The sequence below is a fragment of the Alligator mississippiensis genome, chromosome 4 (assembly GCF_030867095.1).
Source record: "Alligator mississippiensis isolate rAllMis1 chromosome 4, rAllMis1, whole genome shotgun sequence".
Lineage (NCBI taxonomy): Eukaryota > Metazoa > Chordata > Crocodylia > Alligatoridae > Alligator > Alligator mississippiensis.
In genome coordinates this window covers 149,783,925-149,803,456 of record NC_081827.1, presented here as the reverse complement: position 1 = coordinate 149,803,456, position 19,532 = coordinate 149,783,925, and the positions used below count along the sequence as shown (strand labels likewise).

Sequence of the window (19,532 nt, the reverse complement as noted above, 5' to 3'; positions counted from 1 at the left end):
GTCCTTGGACTTGGATGGTTTTCGACATCAACATGTGTGGGGTGGCTTTGGTAACTACGTTGACTTGTGATCCGGTGTCTAGAAGGAAGAACACTCCTTTCTGATTATTTGGATCTCTCGGGTGCTGTACGATGACGTCGGCGTAGGGTTGGGGGTCAGCTGAATCTGGGTAATGGGTGGGGCCGCCGGCAGACTTGATGGCCGCTAATCGTTTTTTGACTTCTCCCTAAATTGGAACCCCAACATTTCGGCAAGGTGGCGTTGGCCTTCATCTCCAAGGGTGCGCAGTTGCTGTTTTGTAAGTTTGGTATGATAGAGCAAAAATCCAAACATTGCCCTTTCTTCAGGTGTTCTCACTGGCAATTGGTTTGATCCTCGTTGTATATTGGATTCTTGATACTTTGTCTTCGATGTCTCAATTGGATGTGATGAACGTAAATCGTTCGTCTCAGGAAAGTCTTCTCGCCTTTATTCATCAGGGCCTGCAATCGCGGGAGATGGCTCAGGAAGTTTCCTGCTGGTTGTCCCACCATTGGGTTTAGGAATAGTCTAAGTGTGATAGTTTCTATTCCTCCATATACTTCCACGCAGGCGTCTATAGCTTCTAGGGTCGCTGGGACTGCTCCTGGGTCCCTCAAGTAACGATGAACCCATTTTGCCTTATAACATTCTGGTTTCAATCCCAATTTGTGTACTCTGGATTTCCATGATAAATAAGATACTCCTATAATAGCTAGAAGAAGCTGTTCTGCACTTGTATTTGGTGGACGCCCTTCATGCCACAGATGAGACTTGTGGGATACTTGTTCCACCACGAGTGCTGGAAGTGGTATGGGCCAAAGAGTGTTTTCCATAACTATGTTTAAATCAGTGGTGTGCCCTCCACTCCAGGCAGTTGTCTAGTTAGAACACTTGCTTCATCTCTATCTAAAGCTTCTGATCCATATTCCACAACCAGCCGTCCTATCCACGTGGCTAGGGTTTCTTCACTTTTTATCTTCGACTCTCGGCACAGCTCCTGCATTTCTTGTCGGTTGCGTGTTCAGTAGGTAACAGTAGTACCAGTATTATCTTGTACATCTGTAATATGTTTCCTTAGAGCTATTGGGTAAACTGTGGTTAAAGGCAGCCTCTCTTCTTCAGCTGGGAGGGCTGGATACAATTTTTCTCCCTCAGCTGGGAACGTTGGATACAATCTCTTCCTTTCAGCTGGGGTCGTTGGATACAGTTGCTCTTCCTCAGCTGGGAGCGATGGATACAATTTGTCTCCCTCCTAGGGAGGGGGCCGCTCTGATGACGTCACCTCAGTGGGCAGTCCCATTGTTGGCATTACATCGTGGGGTGGAGCTAGGGATGGTGATGTAGCTAACCACTCCCCATGGGCAGTTCCTATTTTTTTGCACTTTTCCAGGGGCGGGGCCATAGGTGGCAACATCACTGACCCTCCTCCATGAGGCTGTCCCTCGTTTTCCTGGTCTTTTTTATTTTCACGGCCGCCATCTTGTAACAGTTGCTCGGAGCCTCTCGCAGCCTGCTCCATGGACTCCTTACCCACGGTGTGCACTGTGCTTCTAGGTTTGCATTCTGTCTCAACAGACCCACCACAGAACGAAACAACACATTTATCATCTGGCCTTTATTCCACTTTGGCCCAGACCATCTCGCCATGTGGCGACCCCCAGTTTCCAGGCCTTCCCGGAGCTGGCCTAGAAATTCTTGGCCGCGCGATCCGGGTGTCCGGGTCGGACAATTGAATTGGTCCGGTGGGGTGGGTTCTCCTCCCTCCCTCAGGTATCTCATGCCATGGGCAAAATCTTGGGCAGGGGTCAGGCCTCCCTCCTCCTTTACCTTGACCTCTGCTAAAGACAGGGACGATGCCGTGTCCGCAGGCCTAAAGCGGATCCGATCGTTGGCCGTGACACAGCCGAACGCTGCAGGGGTCATGTTTGCCTTCCATTCTTTGGTAATTGGCCCTTCTCCCCTGACTGAAAAATAACCGGCGAGGAGGTTCTCTCCTTCTCCTCCAGCCGCCCGATGGTAAGCGATGTGTGCCCATAACTCCTCTGCGTTGTCCACGCGGCGGCCCCCGGTGCGCCAGGGGCAGCACTTAATCAAATCCATCTCCACCACAACATTGCCTTGTGATCCCATCCTCGTCACCTTGTCCTGGGAGCCGGACCAGCCGGGCCAGAAATCGGGGTTTGTTAAGCAAAACGGAATCGGTTGGGCAGGCGTGTGGATGGAGAGGCAGGACAGCTTAATGGTTTCAAAGAGATTTTACTTACGCCCTTAGATGGTTCTGGCGTAGGTGAATGAAGCTTGCTTGTTACAGAAAATGAAGCGAACGTAGAATACAAATACCTCAACAGGTAACAGGTACGACAATCGAACAGAGGAATGGACGAGTTCGCAACACAACGAGTTAGCAATCGGGATAGGGTACGTCAGATATTTTTTGGTGACGGGGAGACGCTGAAAGATGATCAGTCTCTCAGCGAACCTCTAAAGGTGATGTCTCAGATCTCCGGGCAGCGAGCTCGGAGGTCATCGCAGAGGTCTCCACCTTGGGCGGAAACAGGGTAACCTTATGTATGGCTAGCGGGCCAATAGCTAACCATCTTTACAGAATAATTTACATCCGGCCAATAATGTTGCACGTATTTACGTAACAAGGAGGAACTTTTCCTTACTATTATAAAGACCTAGCATTAGGTGCTAACTTCTAGAACTTCTAGAACCTTCCACCGAAGTACTCGGAAATAGGACATAGGGTACGCCCATATCAGGTGGCCCCCCCCAAAAAGGGGGGTGGGGTGGTAAAACAGCTCGCTCGGCCCATTGTGGCAGGAGCATTTAACTCTGTTGGGGACTTATTTAAGACAGAGTCAAAAAGCGAAATAAACAGAGGCTAGAGACCTTTAGACAGGTGGGAGTAAAGAAAGAAAAGAGATAGAAAGCTGGGGAGTCCTACACTCGGGATCGCCCCACGCAGCTCCAAGCGAGCCTGGTCCGAAGCATCCAAAGCGGAAGGAAGGATTTTGACTTTTAACAAGTTTATTTCACAAAAGATCAGGTACAGAAAGCAAAAAACCATCAAACCACACCAAAGAGAAACCATTCCAGGACATTCAGAACATCACACCGTGACAAACACCTTTGCAGTAATACACATCATGTCTAACATGCTATATATAGCCCTCGAGAGACGAACAATTCCACCCTTCCCTGTCCCATAGTACACGTACAAAAACCTTCAACTTCTCACCCCGAGAAAATAAAGAAAAGCAGCCTGGTGAGGGCCACCGGCGGGAGGGCAGCGCGGATGTCACGCAGGAGATGACCCATGGTGCGGATGGAGCGCACGCCCAGCCGTGCGGCCAGCGCCTCGGGCGAGAGCCAGGCTGACCGAGCGGGGTCCAGGAGATGGTGCAGGCGGAGGACACGCGCCTGGATGAGGGTGGCCGTGAGGCTGGCAGAGGCCAGGCTCGGCACGGAGCCCCACAGGGCTGAGTTGTGCACCAGAGGCTCCCTCAGCAGCTGCAGGAAACACAGTGTCCGGGCTCGAGGCTGGAGGCGGAAGGTGGCCTGCCAGGCTCGTACTACGCTGCAATAAAAGGCCGGAAGCACCGCCCAGTTCAGGAGCGTGGGTGTCAACAAAAAGAGTTCCCGGTCAAAGCCAAGGGCGCCGACCCTCTGTAGGAACCGGCACGCCAGTTGTTGCCATGGCAGCTGCTCCTCACTGTAAAGCAGTCGCTGAAGGGCCTGCAGGCGGAAGGCCGCCACCCTGCTGGCCAGGTCAACCAGACCCTGGCCCCCCTCGGCAACAGGCAGGTGAAGGACGGCTCGTGGGAGCCAGTGGCGCCCATCCCAGAAGAAGTCCACCAGGTTGCGCTGGAGTCTCTCCAGTAGATCCGGTGGGGGGTCGAGCACGGCGCACCGGTGCCACAAGGTTGCTGCCGCCAGGTTGTTGATGACAAGGACGCGCCCCCGGTAGGAAAGGCTGGGCAGGCGCCAGCGCCACCGCTGCAGGCGGGCCTCCACCCCCTCCTCGAGGTCGTCCCAGTTACGCGCCATGAAGGCCGGTGGCCCCAGGAACACGCCCAAGATCTTGAGGCCCTCGCGGCGCCATGTGAGCCCCCCCGGCAAGTCCGGGGGGAGCGTGCCAGTCCATGCGCCAAGCAACAAAGTATCGCTCTTGGCCCAGTTGATGCGGGCGGAGGAGGCGCGCTCATAGGCACGCTGGCAATCCGCCAGGGCCCGCACGTCTTCTTGAGTGTTGAGGAAGACGGTGACATCATCCGCATATGCCGACAGCCGGAGACGAGGCCTAGCGGACGGGCCGGTGGCCACTGGCAGGGCCACACCACTCAGGCGGCGTCGCAGCGTGTGCAGCAGCGGCTCGATGGCCAGGGAGTAGAGCATGCCCGACAGCGGACACCCCTGACGAATGCCCCTGCGTGCGGGGAACGGAGCACACAGCACACCGTTCACCTTGAGCAGGCTGGAAATGTCTCGGTACAAGACCCGGAGGGCCCCGGTGAAGAGGGGCCCAAAACCAAAGGCCTCCAGAGTCTGGAAGAGATAGGCGTGGCCCACCCGGTCAAAGGCCTTCTCCTGGTCTAGAGAGATGAGGCCGATGTCGAGGCCAAAGAGCTCGCTAGCCGTGAGTAGGTCCCGCAGCAGGAACAGGTTGTCTTGAATGGTCCTGCCCGGCACGCAGTAGCTCTGCTCGGGCCCGGTGAGAGAGGCCATGACCGTGCGGAGGCGGGTGGCCAACGCTTTGGCCAGGATCTTATAGTCCGCGCACAGCAGGGAGACCGGCCGCCAGTTCTTCATGTAGCCCAGGTCTCCCTTCTTGGGCAGCAGGGTCAGCACCGCTCGGCGGCAGCTGATCGGCAAGACCTTGTCGGCGAGGCTCTCCTGGAAAACGCGCAGGAGGCTGGGGCCGAGGAGAGGCCAGAAGGTCTTGTAAAACTCAGCAGGCAACCCATCGAGGCCCGGGGCTTTGCCGGAGGCGAGGCCGGCCGTGGCGGCCGCCAGCTCTTCCAGGGACAAGTCCCGCTCAAGCTCTCCGGCCTCCAGGGCATCGAGACGTGGTAGGCCCTCGTGGAGTTCCCGCGTGGCCTCGGGGCATGACGGCTCGGCCGCAAACAGGTCACGATAGAAGGCGACGGCATGTTCGCGTATTTCGCCGGGCTCTGTAATTACCCGGCCCTCAGGAGTCTTGAGATGGTCCAAGACTTTGCTCGCTGCCCTCCGCCGCTCCAGGTTGAAAAAGAAGCGGGTCGGGGCGTCAGTTTCCGCCAGTTCCTGGCAACGGGCACGGATCCTCGCGCCGCGGGCCGCGCTCTCCGCCAGGTCGCGCAGACATCTCCTGCGGAACCGGAGGCTCTCGCTCAGTGCCGCGTCGCTGCCAGCGGCCAGCAGAGCAGCCTCGAGCTCCGCCACGTCCTCCTCCAACTCCCGGATACGTCGGCGCGTCTCGTTCGCGGCCAGCTGGGTGTACTGCTGGCAAAAGGCTCGGATCTGTACCTTGCCCACGTCCCACCACAGCTTCCAGGAGGAGTGGCTCGATCTCGCAGCCTCCCACCTCCTCCAGAAGTGGGCAAAGCAGTCCCGGAAATAGGAGTCCTGAAGCAGGCTGACGTTGAGACACCAATAAGGTGCCCGTGCACAGGCTCTCCCCGGCAGGCTCAGTTCACTGAAGGCTAGGTCATGATCTGACAGACCCGAGGGAGCGATGCAGCTGCTGCGCAGGAGTGGCAGGTGGTGCCTGGTGACATAAAGGTGGTCGAGGCGAGCCATGGTGACACCACCGGCACCCATCCTGGCCCAGGTGTACTGGCGCGCATCAGGATGCAGGGCTCGCCAGATGTCCACGAGGTCTGCCCCCTCCAAGGCAGATTGCAGCTTGCGAGCGGAGGGCAGGTGGGGTTCAGGCCCTGTGCGGTCGAGGCGCGGGGCAGTGGTGCAGTTGAAATCCCCACCGAGGAGGAGCAGGTCATCATCCTCGCTAGCGTCGCGCAGGAGGGCAGCCAAGGTCTCGAAGAAAACGACCCTCTCCTGACCATCGGAAGGCGCGTAGACGTTGATGAGCAGCAGGCGGTGTTGTGCGAGGGTGACGCGGACGGTCAGCAGGCAGCCGGGGATGACCTCCCGCGGCACCGCCGCGTCAGGCTGCAGCTGTGGTGATAAGAGAGTCGCGACCCCAGCGCTAAGGTTGGTGCCATGGCTCAGGAACACCTGTCCTCGCCAGGCAGCCCGCCAGGCCGCCTGGTTGAATCTGTCAGAGTGTGTCTCTTGAAGGAAGGCGACGGCCAGCCTCTTCTGTCGCAGGAGCTCCAGGACGGCTTCGCGCTTCACCGAGTCTCGACAGCCGTTGATGTTGAAGGTGCCAATGATTGTGGCTGCCATGGATGTGGGTGTGGGAGAGGAAGAGCAAAGCAAGGTACGGGTGGAAGAACGAGCACCCAAGAGCAGAGCAAGGCAGTACAGACAGGTCAAGGAAGGCCTACTGTGCCCTACTCTAGTCGAGGGACCCGCCCAAGTCCCACTCAACTCTCACCCTCTGGGCAAGCTTCTCCAAACGGTAAGCCATCTGGCGTGTGCCCAGATCCCGCTGCATGAGCTTGGCAGCTGCCCTGGCACCCTTTACGAACACTTTGGGGTCTGTGCACCACTGAGTGATGCGTCCTGCTACGTTCCTCTGCCCCTTAGTTAACTTCAAGAAGGACAGGAGTCCCCCATAGTCTGGAGGGACCCAGGGGGGCTCCGCCAGTTTGGGGTGGATGTTGCCTAAGGAAGAGCGTCGAGTCCGCACCCCCGGCGGGAGCTCGTCTGCAACCGCAGCATCGACACCCTCGATGTCTAGACACATCAGCCGCCTCTCATCGTCCGAGTCAAGGACCGGCTCCACGAGGGCATTCCCTGTCTTCCTGGGGGGGGAGAGGCCATCCCGCTCACGACGCCTCTTGCGAGACTCAGTGAGCTGGACCTCCATCTCGTCAACTTCTCCATCTAATCCACCAGGCTGGGGCATGACCAAGGGGGTAGCAGACTCTCCCGCCACCCCCGAGGCCAGGCCACCAGAAGAGAGGCATTCGCCACCATCCCCGCCGCCGCCCGACTCCGGAGGCTGGGGGACAGGCGAGGGGAGAGGGACCCCTGAAGCCCCCTCCCCCTCCGCTAAGTCTACCCCGCCGACGGCTGCATCCAACGGGGTGGGTGGTATGGCAGCCAGAGCGGGGCCAGGCTCTCTAGTGGGGGGTCCCTCGGCACTGGCCGAGGAGGGCAGGGCATCCTGAGAGGCCCCCTTCATCTTCCTCTCTTTGTCCTCCTTCTTCTTCTTCTTGGTGGTAGTGGGCAGCTGCCCCTGTGCTGGGGATGGGCCAGACTGCCCTGCCCCCCCAGCCGGCGGGGCCCCCGCACTGAGGGCAGTGGGTGCCACAGACGGGGGAGGCGGCGGCGGGGCCTGGGTAGTAGCACCAGCCTCTCCACTGGACGATGGTTTCACACCAGAGCCCCCCGTCCCCTGAGATGGAGTAGGGGTGGAAGGAGGCTGGGAGGAAGAGCTCCCTGCTTCCCTGGGCCTGCCGCGTGTCCCAGAAGTCGACACGCCGTCTCTCGGCTCTTCCGCAGGTGGCGATGGTCCGGCCGCCTTGCCCTGAGGGCACTGAGCAGCCAGGTGGGAGGAGCCGCCGCACTTAAAACACGTAGTCTCTCCCACAGACAAATACATAATATACCTCCGACCCTCGAGCGTGAAGCTCAGGGAGCGAGGTAGAGACTGGGGGCCCTCCTTGAGGAGCATAAAGACCTGCCTCCGAAAAGACAGGACGTGCTTCCGCTGAGGGTCCTTGCTTCCCATTGGCAGCCGGCGAAAAGGACTCGTAAGAACTCCATAGGCCTCGAGTCCCCTGGCCAGCTCCCGATCAGAAACATGTGGTGGGATGTTAGAGATCACCACCCTCACTGCCTGAGTCTCTAGGGGCGTGACAGGGTAGTGGATGCCCGCAATGTCTAGGCCCTCAGCACACACCCTGTCAACCAAGGCAGGCGTGCTCAAATAAATCATCGGGACCGTGTTCACACGACCCGCATAGCGGATGGTACGCCATCCCAGGAGCGCAGCCAGAGCCTCCATGCAAACCTCAAACCCCACATGGAGAGGGGCATGAACCCTCAGGCCATGTGTCAGCGGGAGGTCCCGAGAGACATCCTCATGCCAACTGCCAGGTGTAGGAGCAGCCATCCTCACTAGGACAGGGTTAAACTGCAAAGCAAAAAAAAAACTAAGGGAATGAAAAGAAAACTTAAACACAGGAGCTCAAGGCCAAGCTCCCGGGAATGCGGCCAAAACAGAAAGTGAAGATAAGCCACTGAAAGGGAGGGAGGGATTTGGGGGGTGAAAAAAAAAAAGCGTGGATAGAACAAAAAAAGAGGGGGGGAAAAAGAAAAAAAGCACCCCTCAAGCGGCAAATGATAATAGAGACCTCCCCACAAAGGGGGAGGAGGGTGGGGGGGGGAAAAAAGCGGCAGGGGAAGGAGGGGGGGGTTAAAACAGCAAAAAGAAAAAAGAAAAGGAAAACTAAGAGGTGAGGGGGGGATGGAGGGTTAATTAAGAGCACCTCTGGAAGGCAGGCTAATGGAAAAGGTAACTCCCCGTAACAAGCAGACAGAAAAAAGAGAAAGAGAGGGAACGAGACAGTAAAAGAGAAGGCTGCGAGAAGCGTCTCACAGACAAAGAAACTGGAAGCAGAGGGGGAGGGAAGAGAGAGGAGAGAAAAGTGGGGGTAAAAGCTGCAAAAAAGCAAGAAAAGAGTCAGAAAGCGAAATAAACAGAGGCTAGAGACCTTTAGAGAGGTGGGAGTGAAGGAAGAAAAGAGATAGGAAGCCGGGGAGTCTTACGCTCGGGATCGCCCCACGCAGCTCCAAGCGAGCCTGGTCCGAAGCGTCCAAAGCCGAAGGAAGGAAGGAAGGAAGGAAAGAAAGAAGAAGAAAAACCCTGTGCTGACACCATCCCCTGTTGTTCTTGGGATGCTGGAAGAACAGATCATCTCCCTTCAAGGACTGTGCCTGTCAGCATTGCAGCTTGAGTACCTTGGACTGGTGAGATCCCAAAACTCTCTCTCTTTTCTCTCTAGGCATAAACTTCTGAACCTGAACTGTGTTAGTTAAGCTTGAGCTGAGTTTCCCCAAATACTTAGTGAAACCAGGGTAGTATTGTCATTGTTTGTGTTTGTTTTTCTTTTGCATGTCTATTACTACTAGTACTATTATATATTTCATATGCTTAGCAATAAATAACTTTTATAGTCAGACTGGTAGTAACTGGGTACATTTTTTCTTCTCTGCTTCTCTTTCCTCCCGTGCTCTTCAGCAACGCTTCTTTTACCTAAGCCAAAGATCCTTGTGAAGCCCAAAAATACTGTGGGGTCTGCTCATCCAGAGGCCAAAGATTGGGAGGTGCTGAGTTTGAAACACATAAGGGGATCAACTTGTACAGCCTGATTGACCCAGTTTAACTCAGGTGTGCCCCTATGAACTGAATGCTGGCCCATGAGGGTGTCAGCTGGACACCCAGCCGGATTCAGAGGGATTGTGTTCACCTGTGTGCTTGTGTCTGACTGCAGTTTATTGTTGCTCTGATGAACTGATTCTTGGCATATGAGGGTGTCAGCCTGTCCATGCTGATCAAACGGGCCGGGTCAGGCGTGTCATGTTAATTTGTGTGTGTTTGTGTGTGTATGACTGATTTGGTGACTGGAGGAACCCAGTCCCATTGAAACTAAGTCCTGCAAGATAGCTCCATTGGGGGTGAGGGCTTGCAGAAGGGAGAGATACAGCTCCATATAGTAACACAAGCAGCACATTGACAGAATTACCAAGACCCTAGAAACTATCCCTAATAAATGAGCACACCCCAAAGAAATGGGCTAATCTGGTAACACCGCAGTTACACATGACCCCATTTGGAAGAGCAAGACCCATCCTGAGGATCCTCCTGCATGTCTCAGAACTGGAAGGAGCAGCAGCGTTTCCTACCAGACCCTGCTGTCTTAGCTGTGGCACCTGGGTAGTGTCCCAGAGGAGTGTGAACCCTGGCCGCGATGACAGAAGCAGACTTGAATGCGGGAACAGTGAGTGGCTTCTCCACATCATAATGCACTAGCACGCTGTTACCAGAAATGAATCGCTGTCTGCTGAGAGACAAGACAGAGCCCGATCTGTGGTCAGGACTATGTCCAGCTTCTTCCAGCAGTAGGAGGTAGGCTCTCACCTGTACCGGCTGAGGAGATGGAGGTGGGCAGCAGACTGGTGGCAGGTGTCATGAGTTTGCAGATTCCCCCAATTTTCTCTCTGGCCTTTGCCCTATGTCTGTAGCTGATGTGTTTGGAGGTTGTGAGGAACATTGGCTGATGGGTTTTTCCCACATTCTTTGTTTCCCGGAGTGTGTGGGACCTGGATCGAGCCCGTTGGGAAACACGGATCCGCTCTCGGCATTGGTGGGAATCGAAGGAGCAGCAGATCAGGCAGGACGCAGAGTCACCTCTTGCAGCACTTCCTGCACCTCTTTGCTCTCACTGCTCATCAAACTGCAGTGAGCTGCTCCTGCTGTGGCCCCATGCCCGTGGCCCTGCTCCATGGATTTCATGAGTCTTTGCCAGGCTGCTGCCTGTTGGAGAGATCACGTGCTCGCAGCAAAATGCTTTATGAAGCAGATGTTGTGTGGAAGTGGAAAGCAGGCTGGGCCCTTTGTCCCTGGCGTGGGGAGTAGGCTTTGGGCAGGGAGCCCTGAAAGCACCTGGAGCTGGGGCAGAGGGATGGCAGCATTGAGCAGGTTGCAGTGGCAGGGGTCGGGGTTGTTAGGGTTGCCAACTTCCCCCCAGATTGCCCGGGAGTCTACCAGAATAATTGTCAATCTTGTAGTGACTCTTGAATGCAATCTGGGAGCGCATGCTGCATCCCCGGGGTGCGCCGCATGGGGTGGGGGCCAGGGCCTGAGGTCTGTTAGGAACAGAGGGGCCTTTGGGGCCACAAGGAGCCCGCACGGACCTGTTTGCTGTGGGAGGCCAGGTGAAGGACACTGCAGCCAAAACATGACCTCCATGAGCCCCTGTGAGCCCAGGACCTCGCTGTCCCTGCACAAGCCACCTCCATGCAGGAGGGGCAGCTTTGGCTGCTAAGCGACTGCCTCCCCAGCCTGGCCTGACCCTTCCCAGTGGTCCAGGGGCACTGGGGACAAGGAGCCTCTGCCTGGCACAGCTTGCGCCTGTCCCCCAGGCTGCTCCCAGCTGCCCTGCCTGCGAGAGCAGGAATGCAGGGCTGACTTTGCCAACCCAGGGGGCCAGGTACTGCCCTGGGGAATGGGTCAGGCGCGCGGAGAGCTCCACGCTAATTTGCCTGGCCAGACGGGTGCTGCAGGAGTGCCAGGGCTTCCTAGGTTCATAGATGTAATGGCTGCTGCTGAACTTGCAGCAGGGCTAAAGATCCTTTCTGTACCATGATTAAACAAATGATGTTTGTGTTGTACTCCATCGGCATCTTGAATGTCGCCAACCGTCCTGTACCAGGGCTTGTTTCACATCCTGGCCCGGGGACTCCTGTTCCAGCCGTATCATCCTGGTCCTGGACTATCCTGCCTTGTACCATCATTTCTACACAAACACACTGATTTGATATATTATTACATCTGTCTTTCTCCATCTCCTTTCTGAGCCCTTCCATGGGACTGCAGGGCTCTTCATCTTCATCAGGACAATGGAATCAGATGGAGCTGAAAACCTCTGTGCCCTTGACACTACCAGAGCAGTGCTGGGAGGCATGTGGAAAAAAAGATGCTGGCAGGTCTGAACAGAACTTTGGTTGGAGAAGAAACCTGACTCAGCCTTGGTTAGAGGTTTACCCTTTGGGGTAGGAGATGAAGAAGGGCTGTGAGAAGGATCCCAGCTTCATGGGGCATTGCCAGACACCAGCAGGACAGGGAGGCGGGGAGGAAGTAAGAAGCCCAAGGGCATAGGCCCCCAGATTTCATTGTCCTGTTCTGAGGCAGCCAGGTGATGGGAAGGGCGGTGGGAACTGCCCTTCTGCAGAGATAATAGACATCGGGCCCACTGCACATTCAAATTAAAGCTGGGTAGAAACCTTCTCTATAGTTGTTACACATTTTGTAGCAGGCGCCACTGCAAAGCAAATCGTTGTGCAGAGGGAGGTGATACTGTGCCCTGAGAGCAGCGCTTTCTTAGGGAGCTGCATGAGCCCCTGCTGTTGCAGAGCACTCTGGATCAGGTTTGTCTATTCACAGCCAGGAGCTTGAGGAGCCAAGGGGTTGAGGAGCATGAAGAGGCAGGTAATGGCGTAGAGGAATTTGGGAATGTGCCTGAAGGGCAGATGTGGGTTTCTCTTAGTTTGTTTCCAGGTGAATCCTGTCAAAGCTTTGGGCTTTGTGCTTTCCCTTCCCTCCAAGGAGCAGCCCCTTCCCACGGATTTTTCTCATGAGATACAGAAGTGACAGTGAGGGATGTCTCCATGGTACTTCATGTGGACTAACTGATCCCTGGCACTCTGAGGATGTCTGAATTCCTTCAAAAGGCCACAGTGCTGGGGTGGAAGTGACAGCTCTTTCATAAGAGTTGAGTTAATGACACTCTGGATATACCAAAGTCTTTTTATATGAAAGAGGGAGATGATTGCTCAGAGCTGCAGTATGAGACTCTCCAGTTGAGAGTCTCTGGGTTAAGGTTAGAGGGGAGAGCAAGAAGGGTGTTGTGGTGGTCGGGGGTGTGCTATAGACCACCAGAGCAGGGGCAGTGGTGGATGAGGCTTTCTTCAAACAGGTAGCAGAAGTTTCCCGGTCACAGGCCCTTGTTCTCACTTGTTCTCACTGAGGCCGTGCTCTTCTTGATCTGCTGCTCAGAAACAAGGAAAAATTGGTGGGGAATGTAATAGTGGATGGCAGCTTGGGCAGCAGTGCCCATGGGATGATTGAGTTCAGGATCCTGAGGATCCCAAGAGACAAACACAGATGTGCCCTCAGGCCGTGGTCTTGGATTCATGTCCAATGTTTTGGAGAAGCCTTGACAATCGTGGCTGTGGTGAAGATGTAGGCAAGGCACTTAGTAGGTGTTGTGTGCTTGAGCCTGGGAGCCTCTCGCTGGCTGTGCTGTGACGCACGGGCCACGGGTGTATGACAGGCGTAAGGATCTAGTGTCCTGCTGGTGTAGCCCTGTGGAGTCAGGCCAGCACTCAGGATCTCAATATCGCACTGTTAGACAGAAGGGCCTGGTGTATTATTGCACATACACACATACAACAATCAATTAGGCACACACACGCACTCTAGGTGCATACATCCCCACCAGGTGCGCGCACACACACACACACACACACACACACACACACACACACACTGCTGTGGGGGCCGAGTATAGCTGGAATGGGGCCGCACCGATGGAGTGGAATTAGGCACAAATGCGTACTGGTTGAATTGAAAAGAACTTTACTTACAAACTGGCGTATAGGGATTTGTGTCGATGCACACAGTGTAGGCACGCTCCATACAGGTTACAAACAAAAGAAAGAAACCAGGTGGCACGCCGATGTTTTCCGAGCATGCAGGGTGAGGGATACGTCGGGACGGTCGGCGACGGGGAGTGGTTGGTGGTTGATCAGGCCTCCAATTTTGCTCCAAGGTACACGAAGAACTCGTTCCCAACATACACGCAGAGTTCTCCGACTTGGGCGGAAACTACCCAAGCTTTTATACGGCTAGTGAGCCAATGGCTAGCCACCGGGTATGAATAATTTACAATGAGCCAATCGGTAGCATGCATCCAAACAGTGAAGCTGCTAGTTTTGGCAGGAGCTAATCACTGCACCAAGGCTTTTCCCGCTGTAGCGAGGAATCCCTTGCACCGAGTACTCGCATCGTGCTAAGAATTCTGCTGTGTCGAGGCACTTTTAATTACTAAGTACAGACAACTACCAACTCAGGAACATACACATCCCAAATTACCAGGCTAGGCACATGCACACCTATCACAACTTCAAGCACCTATGCAATACACACCCCAAAAGTTAGACAAAATTCTAGTGTCAATTCCCACACACTCAGTACACATACACGGATCACTAATTCACGTATCACACACACAATGGCATACATATATATATTTTTAGCACTTCACACACAAGCCTCCTACCTACACATGCACACAGGTGAGTTCCTAACTTGGAGTGTACAGTATGTATGTGTGTATTTGGGATACCTGCAGCAAGGTTAAGGTTTGAGAGAAAGTGTAAGGAGTGAAAGTTGCAGGAACTGGAATTACAACCAGGAGACTATAGAGAAGCTGGTTAAGGAACTAAGGCTTGGGGTTACTTAAGGTCAAGTGGCCTCAGGGTACTTTGGGCTCACTTGGAGACAGGGTGGAAGCAAGGGAAAAAGCCCAGTGGCAAGGAGAAAACAGCTAGAAGATAGAGGCAAAAAGCTGGGAGATCAGGGGAAAAGGCAGTGGAGACAAGGCAATAACAGTGTCAGAGATCAGGGGAAAAAAAGGCAGTGGGGATGAGACAATGGCAAAGAAACAGGGATTTGCAGGCAGAGTGGAGCTCAGGATGGCTGGAGCCACAGGAGCATGGGACAGGTGTTGGAGGTGGTGGTGACCCACAAGTAGGAGAGGGAGAATTGAGACACAGAAGTTAATAGGGGCAAGGAGCAGAGATAGGAGCAGGGCCAGAACCGTAGTAAAGCAAAACCTAACTCGGGTCCAAAGAGCAGTTTTATTAATTGAACACTGTACTGTAGAGCTTGATTCCTACACACACACGCATGCGCGCGCACACACACACACATACACATACACACACACACACACACACACACACACACTGGTAGCAGAAGAAAGAGACTCAGTGGAAGGGTTGGAGTCCTGGTAGGGAAGAGAAACGGAGACCAAGTTCTTGGTTGAAGAGAGGATGGGTGTGATAGCTACATATCCAGGCTGGAAGCAGGTCTTTGTCCAGTAGGTGTTGTCCAGAGGGGATTGCCGACAGGGCCTCTGGGTGGATAGGTGGTGTGGCGTGGTGCTGGTCTACATGGAGAGAGTGTCCCACTGGGTCTGTCTTCTCTATCCGTATTTATGGGGCACACTACCTAGGAGCCTAGTGGGAGGGGCGGCCCAGGCAAGGGGCGGCCCAGGCAAGGGTCAGCCCCTGGTGTACTGAGCATGTGCACTCCTAGGTAAGGACATGCAGTTTCAGGTGTCTGTGATGGTGGGTTGATGGTTTCCGCAGCAGTCTTTGTCTTCCAAATCTTGAGCCAGGAAGGGTCAAGGCAGGGTGATGGTTGGGTTGTCGAGTTGATGGTTTGGTCATTCAGCGGGAGCTATTTTTAGACATACTGGCATTGTATCTCAAGCACCATCATTCATCCTCATTCATTCAGGAACCAGATTACAAAGGAGGGGTATGTATAACTGCAGCAGCTTAATTACAGATGTACAGAACCGCGTTGCTCTCGATGTCAGGCAAGGCCACATGCATGGGGAGTCTGTAGTGCTGCAGCATCCTCTCCCCTCTGTCACTGTCAACTAGGATACCATTTCTAACATCAGGCCTCACTGCACTCATCCTCTGCTAGCCCTAGTGTCAGAAAGAGGAAGGACAAATTGATGCAAGAGACATTTACCGCAGGGGGAAGTGGGTTTGTGACAAGCTGATATCCAACGCACTTGCCGATCGGCTGCAGGCATATCCCAACCCCCTGGGTCACACGGCACCACGATTTTGTTGTTTCCCTGGGCGAGCTTTCACTTGCCTGGAGGTGGTGTTCAGCGGTTCCCTGAGGGTCCATGTGCAGCAACATTGACGTGACCTTTCTACTCGGATCTTGTAATTAACTATGGTGACATCTCGGCATGATGATGTTGTCTTTTCTTCTATGCTAGGTGTCTGGCGAGACCCAAGACCACAAGGATTCTGCTTCTGCTTTTTATGTGCAAAATCACAACTCTGGAACCAACTTCCAAGCGAAGTGGTGCTGGCTCCTACCCTGGGGGTCTTTAAGAGGAGGATAGACGAACACGTTGCTGGGGTTGTTTGACCCCAGTACTTTTTCCTGCCATGTGAGGGGGTCGGAATTGATGATCTGCTCAGGTCCCTTCCGACCTTACCAGCTATGAAAATATGAAACTATAATAAGGTCATGTGAGTTAAATGACTCATACTGGGCAGCCAGACAGGGTCACAATGCCTCCGCGCCATGTGTTCCCTTTCCTGGGCATCGGTTGGTCCCATGCCTGGTGTGCCCCTCGCTCACCCACCATCGGGCCACTATTCTTCTTGGCGTGTTGCCCTTTTTGCATTAATTCTTCCTGCCCAGGCACTAGGCCAGATATGGCACCCTCTTGTAGAGGCCACCACTGTGCCTGAGTGAGGCCTGATTTCCTGATGGCCTCCTGCTGGGGTGCTCCAAGCCCACAGGTGTACTGGGTGGGTCCGTATTGTTGGGAAACCTCCTTGCTGGAGTTCTTCACCTGTTTCCCCTTCAGATCACCCTGAGCAGCCCTCTCCCAGCCTCACCTGAGCTGGATGCTTCTGCACAGACTGCTGTGGGCATTTGGGCATCCTGCTGCATCGTAGCTCAGGTGTTCACCGACTGTGTTGGGAGGGAGAGCATGCACTTGGGTCCCTGATGCTCTGGCAGTCGGGAGAGCGTGTGGTGCTTCCCCAGGTATTTTGTCCTGTGGTGGGAACCTGCTGGATTGCTTGCGGTGTTGAGTTGAGCCTCCAGGTTTTTCCTGGATGCTCTCGAAGCAGAATAAGTGTCCAATGCTTCCCCGAGTGTGGTGGCCACAGGGAAAACTGCCAGATCCCTTCCAGCAGCTGGGAGAGCAGATGATTCTTTGTCAAGTGTCCCAGTGCAGCCCCTGGTGCCTCTGTCTCCAGGCCCACTCTTATGCTGTTTCAATAAGTCCTCGGGGCAATCAGGGTGGGGGGCTCTTCTGTTTGGCATGGCACTGCCTGCCTTGATTGCAGCCGGGGCACCAGAGCCGCAGTGGCGAGGTGCAGCGGAGGGGCCCTGATACAAGGATACATGAGAGGGAGGGGGGCAATCTCAACATTAAGGTTCCCTAGACTTTTGAATGCTAGAAGCAATTGGGGACACAATGGACTGGGGGTTGGAGAAGTGGTAAGGGATGGATAAGCCTGCACATAGCCCAGTTAATTTATCTTCCACAGGCCTGTCTGACTGATGACCTCTGGTCACGAGCATTTTCCTTGCTCAGAAAATCTACAGCCATCCACAAAATTGTCTACGCCCTCATTCACATCTGTACTCTGAGGACAAGGCGGAGAGGCAGTATTTCCAGGGAACGTGGAGTTTCCAGCTGCACAATGTGGAGAACATCCATCATACAGCAAGCCCATAGGTAACACTAGCCTCAAGAGGAATTTGGAGGAAAAAGCCCACCAGGCTAAAATGAAAACAAAAATGAAACTAAAAACTACAAATCCTGAATCAAGGACGCACTGCAGAGTAGGAGTTTTGAAGGAATGGGAGCCCAAGAAGGGTGGCTGTGCCTTAAGGAAACGATCCTTCGGGCACAAAGCAAGATGATCCCCGAGCGAGGCAAAAGAGGGAAAGGGGCCAGGAGACTTCCCTGGCTAACCAGAGAAATCCAGGGCAGCCTAAGGGCCAAAAGGGGAGCACATAAAAAGTGGAAACAAGGTGAGATCACTAAAAATGAATATACCTCCTCTGCTCGTGCTTGTAGGGAGGCAGTTAGACGGGCCAAAGCTACCATGGAGCTGAGGATGGCAACCCAAGTAAAAGACAACAAGAAATTGTTTTTTTAGATATATTGGGAGTAAAAGGAAGGCCCAGGGAGGAATAGGACCCCTGCTAAATGGGCAGAAACAATTGGTGACGGACAGGGGGGACAAGGCTGAACTCCTTAACGAGTTCTTTGCCTCAGTGTTCCTAAGCGAGGGGCACGACAAGTCTCTCACTGGGGTTGTAGAGAGGCAGAAGCAAGGCACCAGACTTCCATGCGTAGATCCTGAGATGGTGCAGAGTCACTTGGAAGAACTGGATGCCTTTAAGTCGGCAGGCCCGGATGAGCTCCTTCCGAGGGTGCTGAAGGCACTGGCCGACATCATTGCAGAGCCACTGGTGGGAATATTCAAATGCTCGTGGCGCACGGGCCAAGTCCCGGAGGACTGGAAAAGGGCTAACGTGGTCCCCATTTTCAAAAAGGGGAGGAAGGAGGACCCGGGCAACTATAGGCCAGTCAGTCTCACCTCCATCCTTGGTAAAATCTTTGAAAAAATTATCAAGGCTCACATTTGTGAGAGCCCAGCAGGGCAAATTATGCTGAGGGGAAATCAGCATGGGTTTGTGGCGGGCAGATCCTGCCTGACCAATCTAGTCTCTTTCTATGACCAGGTTACGAAACGCCTGGACACAGGAGGAGGGGTGGATGTCGTATACCTAGACTTCAGGAAGGCCTTCGATACGGTATCCCACCCCATACTGGTGAACAAGTTAAGAGGCTGTGATGTGGATAACTACACAGTCCGGTGGGTGGTGAATTGGCTAGAGGGCCGCACCCAGAGAGTCGTGGTGGATGGGTCGGTTTCGACCTGGAAGGGTGTGGGCAGTGGGGTCCCGCAGGGCTCGGTCCTTGGACCGATACTCTTTAATGTCTTCATCGGTGACTTGGACGAGGGAGTGAAATGTACTCTGTCCAAGTTTGCAGATGACACAAAGCTATGGGGAGAAAAGTGGACATGCCAGAGGGCAGGGAACAGCTGCAGGCAGACCTGGACAGGTTGGACAAGTGGGCAGAAAACAACAGGATGCAGTTCAACATGGAGAAATGCAAGGTGCTGCACCTAGGGAGGAAAAGTGTCCAGCACACCTACAGCCTAGGAAATGACCTGATGGGTGGCACAGAGGTGGAAAGGTATCTTGGAGTCCTAGTGGACTCCAAGATGAACATGAGCCGGCAGTGTGACGAAGCCATCAGAAAAGCCAATGGCACTTTATCATGCATCAGCAGATGCATGACGAATAGGTCCAAGGAGGTGATACTTCCCCTCTATCGGGCGGTGGTCAGACCGCAGTTGGAGTACTGCATGCAATTCTGGGCGCTGCACTTCAAGAAGGATGCGGATAACCTGGACAGGGTCCAGAGAAGGGCCACTCGTATGGTTAAGGGCCTGCAGACCAAGCCCTACGAGGAGAGACTAGAGAAACTGGACCTTTTCAGCCTCCGCAAGAGAAGGTTGAGAGGCGACGTTGTGGCTGCCTTTAAGTTCATCAACGGGGCACAGAAGGGTATTGGTGAGTACTTATTCACCAAGGCACCCCCGGGGGTTACAAGAAACAATGGCCACAAGCTAGCAGAGAGCAGATTTAGATTGGACATTAGGAAGAACTTCTTCACAGTTCGAGTGGCCAAGGTCTGGAATGGGCTCCCAAGGGAGGTGGTGCTCTCCCCTACCCTGGGGGTCTTCAAGAGGAGGTT

General features: G+C 54.4%; 1 protein-coding gene across 1 annotated transcript in view; it reads left to right on the top strand.

Moving 5' to 3' along the window:
- The window catches only part of LOC132250066 (scavenger receptor cysteine-rich type 1 protein M130-like), a 339,402-nt gene that overhangs the window by 222,012 nt on the left and 97,858 nt on the right, over positions 1–19,532 (top strand). The gene's annotated exons all lie outside the window — the stretch shown is intronic.